Raw genomic sequence first — 25,627 nt, 5'->3', positions numbered from 1 at the left:
GACATAAGAACGCTAAAAATTGATAAATGTAGGTTAAGTGAGTGGACAAAGATTTTGCAAATGGAGAATAATGTAGGAAAATGTGAAATTGTCCATTTTGGCAGGAAGGATTTAAAAAAAGCACATTACCTAAATGATGAGAGACTGCAGAGCTCTGAAATGCAGAGGGTACTGGATGTCCTTGTGCATGATCTGCAAAAGGTTAGTATGCAGGTACAGCAAATAATTAAGAAAGCTACGAGAATGTTATTGTTTATTGTGAGGTGAATTGAATACGCAAGTTGGGAGGTTATGCTTCAGTTGTACACAGCATTGGTGAAACCACATTTAGAGTATTGTGCACAGTATTGGTCTCCTTATTTAAGGAGCAATGTAACTATGTTGGAAGCAATTCAGAGAAGGTTTGCTAACCTGGAATGGGCAGTTTATCTTGTGAGAAAAAGTTGAAGAGATTAGGCTTGTCAGGTGGGGGTTGGGGGCAGGGGTGGTGGGGGAGAGACTAAGCTTGTACCTGCTGGAGTTTAGAAGAATAGGAGATGACTTGATTGAAACATGTAAGTCCTAAGGGAGTTGACAGAATGGATGTGGAAAAAAAAGTTTCCTCTCATGGGAGAATCTAGAATTAGGGGTTACTTCAAAAATAAAAGCTTGCACATTTAAGACAGAGATGAGGAGAATTTCTTGCTCTCAGAATCGACAATCTTTAGAATTCTCTGCCACAACAGATGTAACAGAGTCTTTGAATAAACTTTGAATATTTTTAAGGCAGAGCTCGATAGATTCTTGTTAAGCAAGGGGGTGAAATGTTATTTGGGGTAAGTGAGAATGTGGGGTTGAGGTTAAAAATCAGATCAGCCATGATCTTATTGAATGGTGGAGCAGGCTTGAGAGGTTGAATGGCCAACTCCAGCTCCTAATTAACGTGTTTGTATGTACAACAACAAATAAAAAATTGACTGATTGACTCCTGGCATGGGCATGTAGTGAAAACCGCTTTGCTGATTTTCTTCAAACGAGAGCTGAAACTGTGGTTTGGGTGGAGATTGCCTCTTAACCAAGATAACTGGTCATGCTGGTTGGAGCCAGAGTGATTACCTGGACTAATCATAATCATTTAAAGGGTTCAGAGAGAAATTTCCCAGCACCAATGTTTTTTGTTTAGTTCTTCAGCTCTCCCAAGAGATTGTCTGGCTTCAGATGGACTGGTGAGTGTACGGATAAGGTTACACAATTATGTGGGACAGGCTGAATGGAGAAGAGGATCTTTACCTGTCCAAGACTGTTCGTGCATTCAGAGCCTTTCATATGAAAAATATCTCCATGTATCAGGCTGATTACAACCCGTTGGGATTCGATTGGGCAACTCCCATCACAAACAAATTTTAATCAAAAACTTTTCCTTATGTGGACTTGCCGGGTGTTGAAATTGAGAACAGCTCCTCTTCGTTATCCACAGAAAAATCAGAGTGGAATGTTTGTTCTTGGCACAGGGACTGAAACCAACTCATCAAAGTGATGCCCAGTCAGTCACAATGGGGTTACTAATAAGTAAAGGAAAACTCAGCAGGCAATTTACTTATCGCCCAATTCACTCATGTTTTCTTTCAGGTCTTCCTGCATTAACGAGTCTGCCTTCCTCCTTATTCTTGTCAGCCACGGCTCAGTGTGTAGCACGCTCACTGTGGTTGTGGGTTCAAGAGACTTGAGCGTATAAGCTAGGCTCAGCCTCCAGTACAGTTCTAATGCAGTGCTGGAGAGGTGTGGTCTATTGGATGAATCATTAAACTGGCTCCCTCCTTGCCTAATTGGTGAGTGCACAAGATCTCATGACACTATTCCAAGAACACCATGAGAGTTTTCCCTGGTTTCCGAGCCGATATTTCAACCAATGTTACTAAAATTGATGATCTAGTCATTATCAAGTTGCTGTTTGTGGGAGCTTGCTGTGTTTCTTGCATTACACAAGTAACACGTCCAAATAATGTAAAGCACCTTGGAAAACCCTGAGGGTGTGAAAGGAGCTGAAGAATGACAAGCCCTTTCTGTTTAATGGTAAGTGGACCATAAAGACTTGACTAAAAATGAACCCCACTGTCATTTACTCAAAGGCACTTCACTATCTTATATTTTTAGCCATCTAACGCCCAGGCTTGGTATTCTTCAAAACAGGTTCTCATGATAACACCATTCTGTGCTTAAGCAAAGAATTGGAACATTAAAAGATACATTAAAAGGGTTAAATTGGTTAGCCTCCAAATAGATGGATGGGATTCTCCCAACGTGCAGTAAAATGGGAGTAAAAACCATTTACTAGGTTCAAACCATTGGTTTTTACAGTGTGATTTCCAGATTGAATCTCCGGCACTCTGAGCACTATAGAGTGCCTCAGCAGGATTCACTGTGGAAAGTGGAGGTGGGGCCTATTCCCGCTGGAGAGGCCAGCAGCATAGTGCTGAGCAAGCCCCTGCGCTTGCACCGATCTGTCAGTGCAATTGGCGCATGCATATTGTTGGCCTCCAGATTGCTGGCCAGCCCGATTGCTGGCTAGCCCCGCAGCCCCCCATCAATGACTGGCCTTCCAGACCTCCCTGGGCCGGCCCTGATCTCCCTGACTCCCTCCCACACGACCAGTCCTGATCTCCTGATTATCTCTCCCTGCAAATCACATGGATGGCCAACCCTGATCACCTCTTCCCTCCCTCTCCTAGTCATCCCAAATGCAGAGTGGTAATGGGTCCCCCACCCACAATATTCACCTGCAATATGCCCCACCCCTCTGGCCCCACCCCTGGTAGGCAGTGCCTCCTGACCTCCTTGGGGGAGGGGCCTCGGTGGCCTCTGTTCTCTCCAGTGGGGCCAGGCCGCCTGTTCCCCATTAGTAGGGAACAGGAGTAAACCCCACTGGAGGGAACCACTCCCAATGAGGTGGGGGTGGAGGAGACTTCAGTCCCGGGCCCGTTAATCAAATTCAATTGGAGATTTCCACATTGTTATCACTGATTATGCTGCAAATCTTAGTTGTGCGCCATGGTGCCAAGCAGGAAGCCCATAAAATGGCCCCCGCTGATGTCTCCTAGCCCACTGTACTGCTAGAGCATTATGTATAATTAATGGCTGCCTATTGATAGAAGTACATGCAGAACATTGTTGCTCTATTCACTAAATCCTCATTACTCCCGGACCAATAATCTCCACCAATCATGACTCATATCTCACATTTTTATGATTCAGCTCATCCTTTAATGTTGTTGCGAGGTAAAAGCTCACATCTCAACTTACATATATTAGCAGCAAGTCAATTACAACAGCCACATCGCTCAGATTGCATAGCACTCTGACATGCTTCCCTGTTGCTTGCAGGATAAAATGACACACAACAGGAGGTACACACAACAGGTTCTGCCATCTTCTGTCCCTCAACACCTCTACACTCTGCCATTAAGTCCGTATTACCCCTCCCTGTCCTTTAAAGGGGGGGCGGTTTAGAACGGAGTTGAGGAGGAACTTCTTCACTCAAAGGGTGGTGAATCTCTGGAATTCTCTGCCCGTTGAAGTGGTGGAGGCTGCCTCGCTAAATATTTTTAAGACGCGGGTTGATGGGTTTTTGATGAGTGAGGGGATTAAGGGTTATGGGGAGAGGGCGGGAATGTGGAACTGAGCAGCGACAGATCAGCCATGATCTTATTGAATGGCGGGGCAGGCTCGAAGGGCTAGATGGCCTACTCCTGCTCCTATTTCTTATGTTCTTATGTTCTCTGGATTGAATTTCACCTGCCACTTGTCTGCCCATTGGATTAACATTTGTCCTATTGCAATCGATTGACATCATTCTCGTTGTTTGTTCCAAGTTGATTTGATTTATTATTGTCACGTGTATCAAAATACAGTGAAATGTATTGTTTCTTGCACGCTATACACACAAAGCATACCGTTCAAAGAGAAGGAAATGAGACCGTGCAGAATGTAGTGTTACAGTCATGGCTATGATGTAGAGGAAACTCAATTTACTGTGAGGTAGGTCCATTCAAAAGTTTGACAGCAGCAGGGAAGAAGCTGTTCTTGAGTCGGTTGGTATGTGACCTCAGACCTTTGCATCCTTTCCCGACCGGAGAAGGTGGAAAAGAGAATATCCGGAGCGCATGGAGTCCTTAATAATGCTGGCTGCTTTGCTGAGGCAGCGGGAAGTATAGACAGAATCAATGAATAGGGGCTGGTTTGCATGATGGATTGGGCTACATTCATGACCTTTTGTAGTTCCTTGCAGTCTTGGGCAGAGTAGGAGCCATACCAAGATATGATACAACTAGAAAGAATGTTTCAATGTTAAGTCAAGTGTTACTGATAAAGTTTGAAATTCCATTTGTTTAACTGTATCCAAGTTATTTGCAGGCAATTCAGAAAGACAGTTGTCTCAGCAGTAATCCTTGGGGAACACCATTGTCCACCATTCTCCAGTCTGAAAAACAACCATCTCACACAACTCATTGTTTTCTCTCCTTAACCATTTTAAAAAATTCATTGACCCTCCTATTCCATCAGCTTCAATTTTAACCAGACTTTTATGTGGTTTTTATGTCAAATGCTTTCTTAAAATCTATATAGACAATATCCACCGTATTCTCTTATTCAACTTTTCTACTACTTTAACACATAATTCAATTAGATTAATTAAGTATGCCTTCTACAAATTCATGCTGACTCTCCTTATTTAACTCAAAATCTTTCCAAGTGCCCGTTGATGTTTTCTTGGATTACTGTTTCTAACACCAACCCCCCACTGATTTTAAACTGACAGGCCTGCACTATAGTTGTCAGAAATGTCCTTGTATTCTGTAGTAATTCAGCCAAATGCCAGTTTCCTGTCACTCTTTATTGTGCAGCAAAAGAAAAGACTGCTCCCGTGACTTACAGTCAGGTGGTCTTCACCTTGGGACTTATAACATACACACGCACCCATGACCTGCCAGGCCACTCCAATTGGTGTAGGCAGGCTGAGGGTGGGAGTTTTTGATTTAACTGGCACATTGCTTCACCAAGTCTGTGATGTCGGAAGCAAGACTGGGCTGCAAAACTCCGAGCCAGGGTCTCCATTTCTGCTACTCCTGGGTCGTCCCTGCTATGCTGAGCAAATGCTGTTCCTGGGTTCCCCTGTGACCCGACTCTCAGCTGCACTAAGACATCAATGGCTGCCAGGGCTTCCCTGGGCCCCAGTGCCCTCAGCAGCATGGAGCAAGCGTCAGCACTGCAGCCCAGTCCTCCTCTTTGTCCACTCCTGGAATCTCTGTCACGTGGGCTAGCTTTCATGCCAAACCCCAGTCACGCGCCACATAGTCATGCAGGCATCCTGCCCCACTGTTGTGGCAGTGGAGGGATACCAGATGCCCAGCATGTACAGTATCTCTCCGACCCATGCTCTGTGACTGTGTAGGATCTCTCAGGGCATGCTGGGGATTGTAGTCCTCAGCCTCCACCTGAAAATCCGCTAAAACAGCCCCGGAATACAAATTCCCTCACAATGGTCTCACCAAAGTCCTGCACAGTTCTAGCAAGACTTTTATACTTCTTCCCCTTGTTATAAAAACCAACATTCCATTTACCTTCTTAAGTGCTGAATGGTATGTTGATTTATTGTGATTCATGTGCAAGGGCACCCAGATTCCTCTGTATTGCAGCATTTTCATTTAAATAAAATGCTGCTTTTCTATTTTTCCTGCCAAAGTGAACAACTTCACATTTGCCCACACTACACTCCATCTACCATATGTTTGCCCACTCACGTAGAACCATTGAATCTACAGAACAGGAGGCCATGCGGCCCATCAAGTCTGCACTGACAGGAATCCCATCCAGGTCCTCTCCTCATAACCCCACATATTTATCTTGCTAATCCTTCTACCTACGAACCCTGGGACACTAAGGGGCAATTTAGCCTAGCCGACGCACCTAATCCGCACATCACTTAATCTATTTATATCCTTCACAGCCTCTTTGTGTCCTCACAGCTGGCCTTCCTCCAATCTTTGCCTCATCAACAAATTTGGCTACAATATAATCAGACCCTTCAACAAAGTTATTAACTTTGATTGTGAATAGCTGAGGCTTAACACTCACTCCAATGGTTACAGTTTGCCACCCTGAAAATTATCCATTTATCCTGACTCTTTTCCTCTTAGTTAGCCTGTCTTCTATCTACGCTAATATGTCACAAGAACACAAAAATTAAGAGCAACAGTAGGCAACTCTGTCCCTCAAGCCTGCTCCACCATTTGATAAGATCATGTCCAACCTGTGGTCTCAATTTCACGTTCCCTCCTCATAACCTTAACTCTCTTACTTATCAAATATCTAACTTAGCCTTGAATGTATTTCCTAACTCTCACCTATTCCATTGAGAAAGAAAGACTCTACAAGAAGGTTGCACCATCCGTGGCTCACTTAGAAAGCTAAGGATGGTATCGAATTGAAAGGAAAACCTTTTAGTGGTTTGTGGTGGGCTAGAAGATTGGGGAAGATTTAAGAGGCTAGCAAAAGAAGACTAAAAGAAAAGGAAGACACTGGGGTAAAATACTGAGAGACACCGAGAGAAAAATAGCAAGAAATATAAAAACAGACAGCAAAAGTTCTACAAGTACATAAGAAGTAAAAATGTAGTTAAAGTGAGAAATTCTCCCTTACAGGATGAGACTGGGGAATGGGAACCAAAGAAGTTGCAAAGTCTTTGAATATATATTTTGTATCTGTTTCGGAGTAAAAGTCGCAAAAGGCATTCCAAGTATAGTACAAAAGCAATGGGTACAAGAGAAGGAGGAACTTAAATCTATCACAAGAGTAAATGTATTGGGAAAATCAATGGGACTAAAGGCTGACAATTTCCTTGAATCCGATGACTTGCATTTTTGGGTCTTAAAAGAGATAGCTGCAGAGAAAGTGGGTGTATTTTCCAAAAGCCCCTAGATTCTGGAAAGGTCCCATAAATCAGAAAATGTAACTTTACTATTCAAGAAAGGAGGGAGTTAGAAAGCAGGAAACTATAGGTCAGTTCTAGTATCTGTCATTATTAAGGAGGTAATTAGCAATATTTAGAAAATCATTATACAATCGAGCAACTTCAACATGTTTTTGTGAAAGGGAAATTGTGATTGACAAACTTATTAGAGTTCTTTGAGGATATAACAAGCAAGGTGGATAAAAGAGAATCAATAGATGTAATGTATCTAGATTTCCAAAAGATGTTGACAAGGTGCTCCAGAAAAGGTTATTGTAGAAAATAGGAACTCATGCTGTTGGTGGTGATATATGAGCATGAATAAAAGATTGGCTAACTGATAGGAAAGAGAGAGTTGGGATAGATTGGTCATTATCAGGATGGAAAAATGTAACTAGTGCAGTGCCACAGGGATCAGTGCTGGGGCCTCAACTACTGACAAGGTGGCGGAGAGGTTGTGGCGATGGACAGCTAATCCATTGTGCTCTGCACGCGTGGGTTCGAATCCCACCCTTGTCAGTGGTAGATTTATGGGGCAGCATGGTGGCACAGTGGTTAGCACTGCTGCCTCACAACATCAAGGACCTGGGTTTGATTCCCAACTGTCTATGTGGAGTTTGCACGTTCTCACCATGTCTACCTGAGTTTGCTCCCACAGTCTGAAAGACCTGCTGGTTAAGTGCATCGGACATGCTAAATTCTCCCTCAGTGTACCTGAACAGATTGTGGTTTCTAGGCAATTTTCACAGTAACTTCATTGCACTGTTAATGTAAGCCTACTTGTGACAAATAAATAAACTTTATTTACAATCTATATTAATGGATTATTTGAATGGATTGACTGCGTTGTAGTAAAATCTGATGCCAATATGAAGTTAGGTAACAAATCCATTACATATCCACTATTGGGTCCACTACAGTTTGCCTACTGTCGCAACAGGTCCACAGCAGATGCCATCTCCCTGGCCCCGTACTCAACCCTGGAAAACCTAGATAACAAGGACACCTATGTCAGACTCCTATTTGTTGATTACGGCTCAGCCTTCAACGCTATTATTCCCACGAAGCTCATCTCCAAACTCCGTGGCCTGGGCCTTGGCATTTTCCTCTATGACTGTATCCTGAACTTCCTAACTCACAGACCACAATCAGTAAGGATAGGCAACAACACCTCCTCCACGATCATCCTCAACACCGGTGCCCCTCAAGGCTGTGTTCTCAACCCCCTTCTACACTCCTTATACACGTATGACTGTGTGGCCAAATTCCCCTTTAATTCGATTTTCAAATTACCACCGTAGTGGGTCAGATCTCAAACAATGACGAGACAGAGTACAGAATGAGATAGAGAATCTGGTGCGGCGATAGTAATCTCTCCCTCAACGTCAACAAAACAAAGAAGATTGTCATTGGCTTCAGGAAGCGTAAAGGAGAACATGTCCCTGTCTACATCAACGGGGACAAAGTAGAAAGTGTCAAGAGCTTCAAGTTTTTAGGTGTCCAGATCACCAACAGGCTGTCCTGGCCCCCCCCATTCTATAGTTCCCTGAAAGTGGGGAGTTACTGTAAACCCACTGGAGTGAAACATTCTGGCAGGGTGGGAGAGGCTAGTGGGCCCAGAGAATTCAGTCCTGGGTCTGCATTTAAATATAAATATTCAAATAACATTTAAATAACATTAAAATTAGGTTAAAAGTCCTTACCTGGTCTTCCTGCCTGTTTACATCGCAACTCAGACGACACTGGAAATCCGGCACTGGGAGATGCCTGTGTGGCAGGACAGCATGCGTGAATCCTACGTGTGCCCGGACGCGAGATTCCCCCACCCAGTTGCACTAGAAAACTAGCATGGCGGGGTGGGAGAATCACCCCTCGGTTACCCTCACACCTGAAGCTCGGCTCAGTTGATATCCCTGGAATATTGTGACAGTGTCTTGTATAAAGAGAGGAATTTCAGCTCCAGGGAAACTTCAACTCTTGTTCCATTCAAAACTTCAGCGGAAGATTAGATACTTCATCAGATGAAGAGAGCAATAGGAGAGGCTTACTGAGGGTTTATAATCCTTCTGGATTGCCCTGCGATCTCCTGAAATTAAAGGTTAATTCCCAGGGATCCTTGGCAATGATCAAAGAAACACTTCCAGGAAAGCTACTACAATAGGGAGGCTTGTGGATCCCAGAGGATGATGGATGTTGAAGCCATTTTTGACTGATTGCAATGTGGACCAATCAATGGTAGGAGAATGGTGATTGGAACTGGACGGTTATGAAATGGCAGCTCCCAGTGTGGGATAATTAGGACTAGTCCACAAGTGGCCATAAACATCTCTCTGTTATAGAGAGAGAGGAATGAGCTTGAGGTGAACGATCCTGCATCAAGCATGGAGTAAGGCAAGGAGGAAGGTCTCCATGAGCTACTACAGATGGCATAAGGTTGGAACGCAGGCCAATGCTGAAATCCTTCACCACACGCTGGCCACTTAACCAACTGAACTAACAGATCCTCACACCTCCCAGGGTATAAACCAAGTAAGGGGTGGTAACCCTCACCCCACATTCCAGTAGAACTGGACCCCATCCTGATTCCTTGCTGGGAGTGATTTGTTGGATATTGTTACACAGCTAAGGGGTAAGGAGAGGAAATAAGAAAGAACCTTCTGGAAATACTCTACTGTCACAGAATCAACAATTAATAAAAACATTTCCAGCTCTCAGGCAAGAGACATCTGTCTTATGTTGTGAATTTTCCAAGGACTCTGCATTGCTACCAAGTGCCAATCTGGAAGCTAATAACTGCCAAAAATAATCTCACTCCACACTCCGTCTACTAATGCAATGTGTGTGTACATTGTAACCAAGGAAACGCAGGCAAATAAAACTTACTGCTGAGTTCTCACAGATTCTACTGTGTAACACACTGTTCAGTACACAATGCTCTCCTGGAGTAACACACTGATCAGCATACACAGCTCTCCCTGTGTAACACAATGTTCAGTACACCCAGCTCTCTGTGTGTAACACACTGTTCAGTACACAATGCTCTCCTGGAGTAACACACTCATCAGCATACGCAGATCTCCCTGTGTAACACAATGTTCAGTACACCCAGCTCTCTGTGTGTAATACACTGTTCAGTACACATAGCTCTCTGTGTAACACACTGTTCAGTACACACAGTTCTCTATGTAACACACAGTTTTCCCTGTATAACACACTGTTCAGTATACAATGCTCTCCCAGTGTAACACACTGATCAGCAAACACAGCTCTCCCTGTGTAACACACTGTTCAGTACATACAGTCCTCCCTGTCTAACACACTGTTCAGTACATACAGTCCTCCCTGTGTAATACACTGTTCAGCACACATTGCTCTCTATGTAACACACAGCTTTCGCTGTATAATACACTGGTCAGTGCATACAACTCTCCCTGTGTAATGCACGATTCAGTACATACAGCTTTCTTTGTGTAACACACTGATCAACATACACAGCTCTCCCTGTATAACACATTTCAATACACAGCCCTCTCAATGTAACACACTGTTCAGTACATATAGCCCTCTGTGTAACATACAGCTGTCCCTGTGTAACACACTGTTCAGTACACACAGCTCTCTATGTAACATACAGCTCTCCCTGTGTAACACACTTCAGTACACACAGCTCTCTGTGTAACATACAGCTCTCCCTGTGTAACACACTGTTCAGTACACACAGCTCTCTGTGTAACATACAGCACTCCCTGTGTAGCATACTGATCAGCATATGCAGCATTCTGTTTAATACACTGTTCAATATACAGAGCTCTACCTGTGTAATGCATGGTTCAGTACGTACAGCTTTCTCTGTGTAATGCGCTGGTACATTCAACTCGCCCTATGTATCGAACTCGTGAGACAGTGTTGCACTGGTAATGTCATTGGTCTAATAATCCAGAGCCCTAGTCTACTGTTCTGGGATCACAGGTTCAAATCCCACCGTAGCAACATGGTTTACTACTAGCTGCCCTCTGAAATGGCCTGAAAGATTCTCATTTGTACTAAGTTCCTACAGAAAAATAAAAAGAAATAAAACTTAATGGACCCAGCATTGACTGAGGCACTGGAAACATTGGTCTACATTCAAAATCTTCCTGAATAACATCTGATAACTTGTGCCAAAATTGGGATGTATCCAGCAGCAGTGATAGCAGTGTTATAGGGTCAATAGAGAGTTGCTCTGGGATTTCTCAGTATTAATTCTAGATCCCATGAAGTTCCATGGCATCAGGTCAAACATAAACAAGGAAACCGCCTACTGATCACCAACTGTCCATTATGTGTGTGGCACTATCACTAAACTAAATGGGACAAATACAAAACAGATCTACCAGTCAAAACTGGGTATCAAAGAGACGCTGTGGGCCATTATCAGCATCAGAATTGTACTCAACTAATCTGTAACCACCGGCCAATATATCCCTCACTCCACCATTACCATCAAACCTGGGAATCAATCCTGGTTCAATGAGGAGTTCAGGAAAGTATGTCAGGAGCAACACCAGGCATTCCTAAAAAATGAGGTGTCAACCTGGTGAAACTACACAAAGGACAAATTACGTCAAACAACAAAAGAAACATGTGATTGACAGTTAAGCAATTCAATAGCCAATTACCAGATTAAAGTTCTGCAGTCTGGCCACATCCAGTTTTGAAAGCAATTAATCAAATAAGTCCAAAGATGTACGGGTTAGGTTGATTGGCCATGTTAATTCGACCCTAGTGACAGGGGATTAACAGGGTAAATATGTGGGGTTATGGGAATATGGCCTGGGTGGGATTGTGCAGACACGATGGGCCAAATGGCCTCCTTCTGTACTGTAAGGATTCTATTCTATTCCAACTGGAGGGGGAAGCCCCACAAATATCCCGATCCTCAATGGTAGAAAAACCCAACACATCAGCGCAAAAGGCAAGGCTGAAGCATTTGCAACCATCTTCAGCGGAAGTGCTGAGTGGATGACCAGTCTTGGCCTCTGCCTGAGGCCTTCAGCATCACAGATGTCAGCCTTAAGCCAATTCAACTCACTTCATACGATGCCTAGAAAAGGCTGAAAGCACAGGATACACTAAAGATTAGAGGTCCTAAAAACATCATAGATTTCATTTCATAGAACCCTACAGTGCAGAAAGAGGCCCTTCAGCCCATCGAGTCTGTACTGAACACAATACCACCCAGGCCCTACCCCATATCCCTACATATTATACCCACAAATCCCTCTAACCTAAGCATCCCTGGATACTAAGGGGCAATTTCTTAGCATGGCCAATCAACCTAACCCGCACATCTTTGGACTGTGGGAGGAAACTGGAGTACCCAGAGGAAACCCACGCAGACATGAGGAGAATGTGCAAACTCCACACAGATAGTGACCTGAGCCGGGAATCGAACCCAGGTCCCTGGAGCTGTGAAGCAGCAGTGCTAACCACTGTGCCACCATGCCATCCATCCTTGTAATAGTACAGAAGAGATGCTGCAGAAAAAGCTGTGCCCTGAGCCAAGCTGTTCTAGTACAGCTACAGCATTGACTTGGCTAATTACTGCCACAACAGTGTACTCTTGATCATCAGCAAAGCGATGGAAGTTTCCTTGACAAGTCTATCAGTCTATCAGGTGGCACATACTCAGCAACAACCTGTTCACCAGGGCCTCCCCATCTGATCTCATTACAATCTTGGCCCAAAGATGGACAACTTAAGAGGTAAAGTGTGAGTGACTGCCCTTCACACTGAGGCAGCATTTGACAGAGTGGCATCAAGGAACCCTAGCAAACCTGAAATCAATGGGAATCAGCAGGAACATTTTCAACTGGCTGGATTCATACCTGATATGAAAGAAGATGGTTGTGATGATTGGAGATCAATCATCTTAGCTCCAGGACATCACTGCAGGAGTTCATTAGAGGTGTATCCTGGGCCCAATCATCTTCAGCTACTTCATCGAAGACCTCCATCAGATAAGAAGTGGGGATGTTCGTTGATTGCACAAGGTCCAGCACTATTCACAACTCCTCAATTACTGAAGCAGTTCAGGTCCATTGCAGCAAGACCTGGACAATGTTCAGGTTTGGGCTGACAAGCGACAAGTAACATTCACACCACACAAGTACCAGACAATGACCATTTCCAATAATGAAATAAGAAATTTACAAATGGATATGGATAGGTTAAATGAATCGGGCGATATTTGGCAGGTGGAGTTTAATGTGGATAAGTGTGAGGTCATCCATTTATCCATTCTGGTCAGGTAAATACAAAGGTAAATTCATATCCAAATGGAGAGAAACTTCAGAGTGCTTTGGTGCAGAGGGATCTAGGTGTCTTTGTGCATAAATCACAGAAAACATATGCAGGCACAGCAGGTAATAAGAAAGGCAATTGGAATCTTGGGATGTATTGCTAAATAATAAAAGATTAACATAGTGAAGTGTTGCTGTTACTGTACAATGCATTAGTGCGATGTCACTTAGAGCATTATGTACAGTTTGGTCTCCTGACTTAAGGATGGATATAGTTGCACTGGAGGCAGCTCAGAGGAGGTTCACTGGATTCATTCCAGAAATGAGGGGTATGTAAGACAGATTAGGTATTTTAGGCCTATATTCACTGGAGATTAGAAGAATGTGAGGAGATCTAATTGAGGTGTACAAGATGATAAGGGGGATGATTCTTATGAAGAAAGAATCCAAACCATCTCCACTTGACATCCAATGACATTGTCATCACTGAGTTGCACCATCAACATTCTGGGGATTACCATTGACCAGAAACTGAACTAGACCAGCTATATAAATACTATAGCCACATGGGTAGATCAGTGGCTGGGAATTCCATGGCATATAACTCCCTTTCTGACTCCCCAAAGCCACTGCCTACAAGGGAAAAATCACAGAATTGATATGGTATTGAGGGAGGCCCATTATATCGGCACTGGCTCTCCAGATATTAGTGGCACAGTGACACAATTGTTAGCACTGCTGCTTCACAGCACCAGGGTTCAATTCCGGTAACTGTCTGTGCGGAGTTTGCACATTCTCCCTATGTCTGCATGGGTTTCCTTCAGGTGCTCAGGTTTCCTCCCACAGTCCAAACATGGTCAAGTTAGGTAAATCGGCCATGCTCAATTGCCCCTCAGTGTCAGGGAGATTAGAATTGTAAATACCTTGGTTTAGAGGTATGGGGCCTGGGTGGGATTGCTGTTGGTGCAGGCTCGATGGGCCAAATGGTCTCTTTCTGCACTGTAGGGAGTGTATGATTCTATGAGCATTATGACTTAGTGCCCTTCCCCTGCCTGTTCTCCACACCCCTGCACTTTGTTTCTATTCAAATAATTCCCTCTTGAATGACTCGATTGAACCTGCCTCCACCACACCTAAAGGCAATGTATTCTAGACATGAACCACTCGCTGAGTGAAAGAATTTTTTTCTCACACCACATTTGCTTATTTTACAAATCACCTTAAATCTGTGCCCTTTTGTTCTTGAACTTTTACAAGGGGGAACAGTTTCTCCCTATTTACTCTGATCAACTCCCTCATGATTTTCAACATCTCTTTCAAATCATCTCTTAGCCTTCTCTTCTCCAAGGAGAACAGTCCCAAACTCTCCAATCTATCCTCATGACTGAAGTTTCTCATCCCTGGAACAATTCTTGTAAATCTCTTCTGCACTATTTTTAATGCATTCACAAGTGTGCCCAGAAGTTTACGCAATAATTCTTTTTATAACTGAGTTTAGTTTTTCTTTTAAATTCCCTAATTATGAATGGAATTCCAATTCCTCTAGCTGCCAAGGCGGAATTTGAATCCATTCCCCAGATGATTAGCCTGAGCCTCTGGATTATGCTTTGAGTGACGTGACCAGTATGCCTCCCCTCAGTCAACTGAGCAGTGTGATGGAATACTCTCCACTTATTTGGATGAGTGTGGCGCCAATGACACACAACAAGCTCAACACTATCTAGACCCTTTTGGTTGGCACCCCATCCACCACCTTCAAAGTTCACGCCTTCCACCACCAGTAGTAGTGTGTGCATTCTAGAAGATGCACTGCAGCAGAACTCACCAATGTTTGTTCGACAGCACCTTTCAAACTCACAACCTCTCCCATCTAGAAGGACGAGGGCAGCAGATGCCAGTTCCTCTCCAAGCCATACATCACCCTGTCACCATTCTTTTACTGGTGATATTGCCATTTCTACATGTCACTGTCAGTGACCTAGAATTCTCTTCACATCAGGCACACATCCACTGCACTAGTCCAAGAAGGTGGCTCACCACCACATTCCAGAGGTCAGTTAGAGATGAGTAACAAATGCTGGCCTTGCCAGCAACCTTCATATCCCATGGAAGATTTTGTATAGGTATACTGCTATGTGATATAGCCTTCACTTGTTTTCCATGCTTACCAAATCATTTTATTTCAATTCATCTTATGATCGTGGACATCACTGGCAAGAGTTTCATTCATTGTCCATCCTTAACTTACTATGAAGTGGTTTTTGTGACTTTTCTTTTTATGCCTTTCAATATTTATTAATTCCTGACTGAGAGTTACTGTCAGATCTGCTGACACCATCATTTAAGTCAATGCATTCAGTGATACAAGAAACTGACTATGTAAATAAATCCATAACAGAAAGAAATATAGCCACTCAGAGGGCACTTCTCATGTCTGCCAATATCTCAAAATATTTTACAACCAAAGAAATCATTTTGAAAGGTACTCACTTTGTAATTTAGAAAACATGGCAGCTAATTCACACACCACAAGTTCCCACAAACAGCAGCTTGATAATGAGGGGATAATTAATCCATTTTTGTAATTTGATTGAAGAATTAAAATGGACCAGAACACCGCAGAGATCCCTGGAGAGGGAGCATGTGGTGTCTGAGGGCACTGTTGAAGCCTCCTGTGCCTGCTGGGCACCGCAGGGACTGGGGTGTATTATCGACACCCTTATTCACATTTTAGTTTGATGCTTTAAATTTTCTTTCTACTTTGTCTTTTGTTTTGGGCACTTTTCTTCTTTTTGGGGGCTGCCCTTTTTTATCCCTCAGTTAATTTGGTTTAGTTTAATAGTTTTGTCAAAAAGATTGACACTGCAGAGAATTATCTGCGTTGTGGCTAAGTTAGCATGCTTGCTGAGGATATAAATCTCTGCACTTCCCTGCAGAGAATTCACCCTGCCCTTCTTCAAAATAATGTCATGGGATCTTTTACATCCACTAACAGGGCAAATGGGATCTTAGTTTAAGGTCTCATCCAAAAAGCAGCACCTCTGACAGTGCAGCACTCCCTCGGTACTGCACTGCTGCGTCAGCATTGATGGTGGTGCTCAAGTACTTGAGCCTAGAACTTCGTGACTCAAAAGTGTGAGTGTTACCAACTGAGTCATAGCTGACTTACCCCCTGACTAATTTCTAGTGCTTTTGTCAATTATGACCAAAGTTGTGTGGGTTAGGCTGATTGGCCATGGTGAGAAATTGCCCCTTGGTGTCCAGGGGTGCATAGGTTAGAGAGATTAGTGGGTATAATGTATAGGGATATGGGGCTAGGGCATGGGTGGGATTGTGTTCGGTGCAGACTCGATGGGCCAAAGGGCCTCTTTCTGCACTGTAGGGTTCTACGATCTATGATCTATGATCTTTAATCTGGAAAAACCTCTGGTGACTGTCCCATCATTGGAAACATTTTCCCCTTAACTATCAAGACTCTGTAAGATTTTGAACTCCTCTATCAAAATGATGGTTTCTTCAATCTTTCCATGTGATAGAAATCCCACACCTCTGACACCATTTCAGTAAGGCCGTTGGATAATGTCTTTTCATTACAACCAACTCAATTTGTACCTGTACATACTTGCATGCAATAGGGAAGCTTCAGTACCAGCAGTCTCTGCTGACTAATGTGGGAGCTTGGCTTCACCCACTGTCAAGGACCTCAGGGTCATGGACAACCTGTGGGAGCAGTCCCATTAAATTACAACCAGCACTCGATGGACTGAACAGCTCTTTGCTTGTAAGCTATGAACTCTGTGAGGGAGAACAGGAAGGGGCATCTCCACCGATGAAAGGAATAATGTGGTAACTGAAAATAACTGTGTAGGAATGCCTAATGATCTGGGATGTGCCTCTCTGATCACTGGTTTTAAGACGTTTCACTGAGCTAATTAAGGCAATGTAACCATGGTAATGGAATAATTAGAAGGTATTGAGAAGGATAAAATATCCTGGCTGTGAGAATGAATCAATGTTTCATTTCAGTTACTTGGTTGAATTTTCATCTTTGTTTCGCTGTGATTTATTAATAATATGCATAAAATACAATGATCATAAGGAAAAAGGTATTTACATGTCAGGAAATCGCTGTGGCATCAATCATGCTGGAATCATGACATCTGATGTCTACCTAGGGCCAGCTGATTTGCTCTGGCAGAGAGCTGGCGTAGATATGATGGGCTGAATGGCCTCTTTCTGCACAGTAATCATTCTATGGAAATACAAAAATCTGATTCTGTTTTGTTTTAACTGGGTGCTCTGATGTTTGCAGTGACACAATGAAATAAAAGAAAGGGGGCAGTCTGACAGTAAACTGGTTTTAGCTCACTAAACTTCAGCAAAATCTGCAAGCATTTTGATGCCGGTTTGTCCTAATTTCTGTGGCGTTGAGTACGTGTGTCATGTCTGTGTTGTGGCTAAGTCAGCATGCTTGCTGGGGAAATCATTCTCTGCACATAGATGTGGATATTTCAGAATCTTGACTAGGAGTGCTTAAACAGAAAGAAGCACTTGCATTTATGTAGTGCTTTTCACAACCTCCGCATGTCCCAGAGTGTTCCACAGTCAATGAAGTGTGGTCACTGTCATTGTGTAGGAAATAAGGCAGCCAATTCTCACACTGTAAATTCCAACAAACAGCAACGTGGTAATGATATCTGAGCAATGTTGGTTGAAGATTAAGTGTTCTCCAGGACACCCCGGGAGAACATGTCACTTATTGGGGATATCAATTATTTTAGCGTGTTGAACTGTCAGGAATATTGATTACTCGCAGTGTTTACCAACGGCATGTAATTAAAAAAAGGCTTAGAGCAGACCTAACACAGGTGAAATTATTAGGCTGAATTATGAGGGTTTGACAGAACAATTGTTGATCCCAGAGGAGTGCGGATCGCAGGCAGAGTGAGCTGGCACAAGTTTGGTGGGTGGGGAGGTTTAAGTATCAATACTTTTCTGAAAGTCTGCAGTTAGCATTTAACTAGTGGTTACTCAAAGTAGGTTAATAAATTAAGGTAAGTTATTAAATTAAAGTAGGTTTATTCCAGCCTTAGGAAGACTCTATTGAAAGGAGCTGATTTGTAAATTGGCTAACCAGTACAATCTCGTTGCAGTCACAGTTTACTGTCAGGCTGGCCAGAATCTTATCACTGTTCATGGCAGCAGGATATTCTCATCCCACTGCAGTGAACAGAAACTTGGCTGGCTGTCAAATTCTCTGACTTCCCTGTAGCAGGAGTTTAGCGTGAATGGCAGGTAAGATCACAACCAGGATTTGTAACTGGGTACCATTCCTGGGTTGGAATCTGAGGAGGTGATGGCCTAGTTGTATTATCGCTAGACTATTAATCCAGAAACTCAGCTAATGTTGTGGTGACCCGGGTTCAGATCTCGCTACAGCAGTTGGTGGAGTTTGAATCCAATAAACACTATCCGGAATTAAGAATCTACTGATGACCATGAAACAATTGTCGGAAAAACCCATTTGGTTCACCAATGTCCTTTAGGGAAGGAAATCTACCATCCTTACCTGGTCTGGCCTGCATATGACTCTCAAGTATCCTTGGGCATCGAGGGATGGGCAATAAATACTGGCCAGCCAGTGACACTCACATCCCACAAATGAATAAAAAACCCCAATAAATATAAACATCTAGACGGAGCTTTGTAAACAGATGGTGAGCAGAGGGTTTAGCGAGCTTGGTGAGAAGGGAAGAGATGCTCCTCTTTTCTATTTTTTTTCTTACTTCAATGCAGTGGAAGGAACTGGTTGGTGGGTAATTAGGAATTATATAATTACGTGATGGTAGGGTAATGAAATTTGCAGATGACACGAAGATGAGTGGAAAAGCAAATTGTGCGGAGGATGTGGAAAGTCTGCAGAGAGATCTGGATAGGCTGAGTGAGTGGGTGAGGACCTGGCAGATGGAGTATAATGTTAGCAAGTGTGAGGTTATCCACTTTGGTAGAAATAATAGTAGGAGGGGTTACTATTTAAAGGGCGAAAAGCTGCAGCATGCTACGGTGCAGAGGGACCTGGGGGTCCTTGTGCATGAGTTGCAAAAACCCAGTCTGCAGGTGCAGCAGGTGGTCAAGAAGGCGAATGGGATGTTGGCCTTTATAGCGAGGGGGTTAGAATATAAAAGTAGGGAGGTCTTGCTGCAACTGTACAGGGTACTGGTGAGGTCGCGGCTGGAGTACTGTGTGCAGTTTTGGTCACCGCACTTGCGGAAGGATACATCGGCCTTGGAGGGAGTGCAGAGGAGGTTCACTAGGCTGATACCAGAGATGAGGGGGTTAGCCTATGAAGAGAGACTGAATAGGCTGGGTCTGTACTCATTGGAGTTTAGAAGGTTGAGGGGGGATCTTATAGAGATGTATAAGGTAATGAAAGGGATGGATAGGGTAGAGGTTGAGAGATTCTTCCCGCTTAGGAAGGACAGCAGAACCAGAGGGCACAGCCTCAAGATAAGGAGGGGGGCAGTTTAGAACGGAGTTGAGGAGGAACTTCTTCACTCAAAGGGTGGTGAATCTCTGGAATTCTCTGCCCGTTGAAGTGGTGGAGGCTACCTTGCTAAATATATTTAAGTCACAGGTAGATAGGTTTTTGACAGACAAGGGAATTAAGGGTTATGTGGAGAAAACGGGAAAGTGGAACTGAGCCACTTCAGATCAGCCATGATCTTATTGAATGGCGGGGCAGGCTCGAAGGGCTAGATGGCCTACTCATAAGAACATAAGAACATAAGAAACAGGAGCAGGAGTAGGCCATCTAGCCCTTCGAGCCTGCCCCGCCATTCAATAAGATCATGGCTGATCTGTCACTGCTCAGTTCCACTTTCCCGCCCTCTCCCCATAACCCTTAATCCCCTCTCTTATCAAAAACCCATCAACCCGCGTCTTAAAAATATTTAGCGAGGCAGCCTCCACCACTTCAACGGGCAGAGAATTCCAGAGATTCACCACCCTTTGAGTGAAGACGTTCCTCCTCAACTCTGTTCTAAACCGCACCCCCCTTTATCTTGAGGCTGTGCCCCCTAGTCCTACTGTCTTTTTTGAGCGGGAAAAGCCTCTCCACCTTTATCCTATCCATCCCATTCATCATCTTATACGTCTCAATGAGATCTCCCCTCATTCTTCTAAACTCTAACGAGTACAAGCCCAGTTTATTCAGCCTCTCCTCATAGCTCAACCCCCTCAACTCCGGTATCAGCCCAGTAAACCTCCTCTGCACTCCCTCCAAGGCCAAAATATCTTTGCGCAGGTGCGGCGCCCAAAACTGCACACAGTACTCCAGTTGCAGCCTCACCAATGCCCTATACAGCTGCAGCAAGACCTCCCTACTTTTATATTCAATCCCCCTCGCTATGAAGGCCAGCATCCCATTCGCCTTCCTGACCACCTGCTGCACCTGCAAGCTGGGTTTTTGCGACTCATGCACAAGGACCCCGAGGTCCCTCTGCACCGTCGCCTGCTGCAGTTTTTCGCCCCGTAAGTAATAGTCCTTCCTACCATTATTCCTACCAAAGTGGACCACCTCACACTTGCCAACATTAAATTCCATTTGCCATTTCCTGGCCCATTCGCCCAGCCTATCTAGATCCTTCTGCAGACTCTCCACACCCTCCGCACAATTTGCCGTTCCCCCTATCTTGGTGTCATCAGCAAATTTCGACACCCTACACTCGGTTCCCTCCTCCAGATCATCTATATAGATGGTAAAAAGCTGAGGCCCCAGCACCGACCCCTGGGGCACTCCACTAGTCACCATCCGCCAATCCGAATAGCACCCGTTGACCCCCACTCTCTGCCTCCTATTTGACAACCAATCCTCTATCCACGCTAACACCCTACCCCCAACTCCATGTCCCTCGACCTTCTGCAATAACCTCTTGTGAGGTACTTTGTCAAACGCCTTCTGAAAATCTAGAAAGACCACATCCACCGGCTCTCCTCTATCCACCGCCCTAGACACATCCTCATAGAACTCCAGTAAATTTGTCAGACACGACTTCCCTTTAATGAAACCGTGCTGCGTCTGCTCTATCAAGCAATTCCCTTCAAGATGCCTCGCAATTTCCTCCTTAATGACAGATTCTAACATTTTACCCACCACAGACGTTAAACTAACCGGCCTATAATTCCCCGCCTTTTGCCTGGCACCCTTCTTAAACAACGGCGTAACATTAGCCATTTTCCAATCATCCGGCACTTCCCCGGAATCCATGACGTCTGGAAAATAACCACCAAGGCATCCACTATCACCTCCGCCATTTCTTTCAGAACCCTCGGATGCATTCCATCCGGTCCTGGGGACTTGTCCACAATCAGCCCCTCCAGTCTGTCGTGCACCGCCTCTCTAGTAACAGTAATGTCATTAAGACCCTCCAGTCCTACCACCTTTCCATCGCTAACACCCGGCAAATTATTCACGTCCTCCTCCGTGAAGACAGAAACAAAAAAGTTATTCAATACCTTAGCCATATCCTCATCCCCTACCACTAGGTCCCCTTTCTCATCCTCGAAAGGACCAACATTCACCCTAGCCAGCCTCTTCCTTTTTATATATTTATAAAAACTCTTGCTATCCTTTTTTATATTAAGCGCTAGCCCAGCTTCATAGTTTCTCCTACCCTTCTTTATCAACTTCTTTGTCAATCTTTGTTGACATTTAAACCTCTCCCAATCCTCATCTCACCCACTACTCTTAGCTACTCTAAATTCCTCCGCTTTTAATTTAACACTTTCCTTCACCTCCTTCGTTATCCATGGCTTATTACCTCTCTTCCTACTATCCTTTTTGACCATCGGAATAAATTTCCGCTGAGCACCAAGAAAGATCTCCTTAAAGATCCTCCACTGCTCCTCAGCAGACCCTCCCTCCAACGCGCTCCCCCAGTCCACATTCGCCAATTCTTCTCTCATCCTGCCGTACTCCCCTCTATTCAAACAGAGGACGCGTGTCTGGGAACCCACTTTCTCCTCCTCCATCTGCACCAGAAACTCCACCATACAATGATCACTCTCTCCAAGAGGATCCTTCACCACAAGGTCCCTAATTCTACCCGCCTCATTACATAGCACCAGATCCAAGATAGCTCGCTCCCTCGTTGGCTCCAACACACACTTTTCGAGGAAACTATCCCGGCAGCATTCCAAGAACTCCTCCTCGAGCCCACCGCGTCCAACATGGGTCGACCAATCAATATGCAGATTGAAATCCCCCATAACTACGGCCGTCCCATTCCTGCACGCTGCACTTATTTGAGCGTTAACAGCCCGCCCCACCTCCAGATCATTATTCGGGGGCCTATAGACGACACCCACCAGCGTCTTCCTCCCTTTGCTGTTCCTAATCTCCACCCACAACGATTCCACCCTCTGCTCCTTGGCTCCAATATCATCCCTTGCTACCACCGTGATGCTATCCTTAATCAGCAGAGCTACGCCCCCCCCCTTTTCCCTCCTGCCTATCCTTCCTAAACACTTGATAGCCCTGTACATTCAGCTCCCAGTCCCTGTCACCCTGCAGCCACGTCTCTGTAATGGCCACCAGATCATATCCATTTGTGTCGATCTGCGCCACCAACTCATCCACTTTATTCCGAATGCTTCGTGCATTCAGATAAAGCGCTTTCATCCCAGCCTTCACCTGGACCCTATTTGCTGTAACGCCACCAACTATACTCACGTCCCCTACTCCCTCTATTATTGGGACATCCTCGGCCTCTTCCCTTACATGTACACTCTCCTTAACTTTAGACCTTGTAACATCACCTACCCTCGCACCCTCCCCCCCCATAATTAGTTTAAAGCCCTGTCTACAGTCCTCTTTACTCGATTCGCCAGCACTCTGGTCCCAGCACGGTTCAGACCAACACCATCCCTCCCGAACAGGTCCCACCTGCCCCAATACTGATGCCAATGCCCCATAAATTCAAACCCATTCCTCCCACACCAATCCCTGAGCCACCCATTCACTTCCTTAATCCTGTCAACCCTACGCCCGTCTGCACTCGGTTCAGGCAGTAGCCCAGAGATAACCACCTTGTCGGCTCTACTTTTTAATTCCATTCCCAGCTTTTCATACTCCCTCCCCAGATCCTCAGTCTGCATTTTGCCTACGACGTCGGCACCCACATGTACCACAATGACCGGATTCTCACCCTCCCACTCCAGGTTCCTCTGCAGCCCAGCTGCGACATCCCGTACCCTATTTCTTATGTTCTTATGTAATTAATTCATTACCTCTTAATGAAGGTGGTACCAACACTTAATAAGTGCAGTAATTTATAGCATACACAGGAATTATTCTAAGAAAGTAATTAAAATAAATAAATTAATCTAAGTAACAATGATATTATGTTGCAGCTGTAGAGTGTGGATGCTTCTGGGCTCCAACGCAATCCAGGACAAACACATCTGCAGAAAATGTAATTCCCAACCAGTATTACTGATTTAGAAGCCAAACGGCAGGTATCTCCAACACCTTACAGAGGGGGAGAAATACCTGGATGTTTTGTTCCAGAAGACAGTCATACTTCTTTGAATAGTGTTGTCTGTTTTAATCAGTGGTGCGGGACAGGAAGGTGTGACTGCGAGTGAGGTAGGTAAGGTGACCGAGCAGATAATAGTGGAAGACCTTAGATGTTATACTTGTCAAATAGGTTTGAGGTTTTTGCAACTTGTGTGGGTAAAAGCAAGGTCTGTAAGGTGGATAGGCAGACTGGCAATGGCACCAGGAAGCCGCTTAAACAAGGCGAGCAAATGTAGCGCTGGTAGAGGACAGAATAGCAGGGGGATAGACATGTTCTTTGGAGAGGAGAGCAGGAATCCAGACAGTTGTGTTGAATTCCCCAGTGTTAGGGTTTGGGATATCTGCTCAGGGCTGGGGAGGAACTTGCAATGGGAGCAGGAGAACCCAGTTGTCCATGTATGTGCCAATGATACAGGTAGAATTGGGTAAGAGATTCTGTATAGAGAGTATAAGGAGCCAGGCACTAAATTAGAAAACAGAACCTCAAAGGTAATAATCTCTGCCTTACTAGTTGAGCCTGACAGTGCCTGCCTGACACCCCATCACTGCTCATCAGGCAACCTAGCAGTGCCAAGCAGGCATACTGGCATGGCCCCTGGGCGCCATAATTGTGCCAGGAGCAGTGCCAAGGGAGCGAAGCCAGAGTGAGGATGGAGACTGAGTGGGGTGGAGCTACAACAGGGAGGGGAGCTGAAGATCTGCAGGGATGGGAGGGAGGGAACTCTACCAGTGGGGAGATTGGCGGTGTTGTGGGATAGGCAATACTCTGCGGGGGAGGGGCTAATGGCGGGGGTGGAGGGAACTCTGCCAGGAGGGACTGGCGATGGGGAGGGAGAGAGATCTCCAAGGATAGCGATGTCTGTTGATGGGGGGGGGGGGGGGGTTCCCAGCTTCTATGGGGGGGGTCCTCATTCTGTGGGGTGTCCCAGTGTCTATGGAAGAGCTGCTGATGTCTGTTTGGGGGGAGGGGGGGTTCCCAATATCCTTGGGGGACAGTGGTGGGGGGGGCGCAGATCAGAGCACCTGCACAATGGCACCATCTCAGCAGCTTGTTTCCCCGGTGAGCTAATGCCCCCATCCCCAACCCCCTCCCATCCCCGCTAGTGGGAATTGGAATTAGCACTTTTTTTGCACTAAGTGCCATAAAATTGCATTTTCAAACTTGCTCAAACGAATCTGAAACTCCCCCATTTTCTGGTGTTTTCAGCACCTAGAATGTTTTTCGTAAAATTCCCCCCTAATAATTTCTTTACAAAAGAAAAAGAGTTAACAATGTGAATGTTGGTCTATGGAATGTAATTCTGGGGAATTATTTACGGAAAATCAGGGCATTGGATTTCTCTTGATGAATCCCTCACCATAAACCCTCTCCATGGCTCACCCTGCCTGGCCCCTGTGCCAGTCTCCTTCCCCCCCACCCTGCCAATCACCACCCTTTGCATATACCCCACCTGTCAATCACTCCCCTGATGATTTAGCCCATCTGCAGAGATCCCCCCCTACAGAACCACCCCCCCCTTGCTTACAACCCCCTGCCAGTCACCCTTTCTGCAGAATCATCCCCCACCCAGAGCTCGTCCCTTGCCCCCTGCATCATAGCCCCAGGCTGCACTGCCACACAGGCTGTACCCCCCCCCAACTAGGCCCTACCCCCTTGACACTGCCCGAACAAGGTTATTATGTCTGGTGAGCAGTGCCAGGGTGCCCAGTGGGCACTGCCAGGTTGGAACTGTCCCATGGGCACTGCCTGGTCATGTCCCCGACCACCCAGGAACTTCAATGGCC

At 45.0% G+C, this 25,627-nt stretch overlaps 1 non-coding gene across 1 annotated transcript; it reads left to right on the top strand.

Annotated features, from left to right (window-relative positions):
- The first annotated feature begins 7,422 nt into the window (after positions 1-7,422).
- trnas-gcu (transfer RNA serine (anticodon GCU)) lies at positions 7,423-7,504 on the top strand. Its single transcript has one exon. It is a non-coding gene; the product is annotated as a tRNA-Ser (tRNA).
- The last annotated feature ends 18,123 nt before the right edge of the window (positions 7,505-25,627 follow it).

This window comes from Carcharhinus amblyrhynchos, chromosome 14 (assembly GCF_965287045.1).
Source record: "Carcharhinus amblyrhynchos chromosome 14, sCarAmb.v2.hapA, whole genome shotgun sequence".
NCBI classification, from domain to species: domain Eukaryota; kingdom Metazoa; phylum Chordata; class Chondrichthyes; order Carcharhiniformes; family Carcharhinidae; genus Carcharhinus; species Carcharhinus amblyrhynchos.
This window is presented reverse-complemented; position numbering and strand designations above follow the sequence as displayed.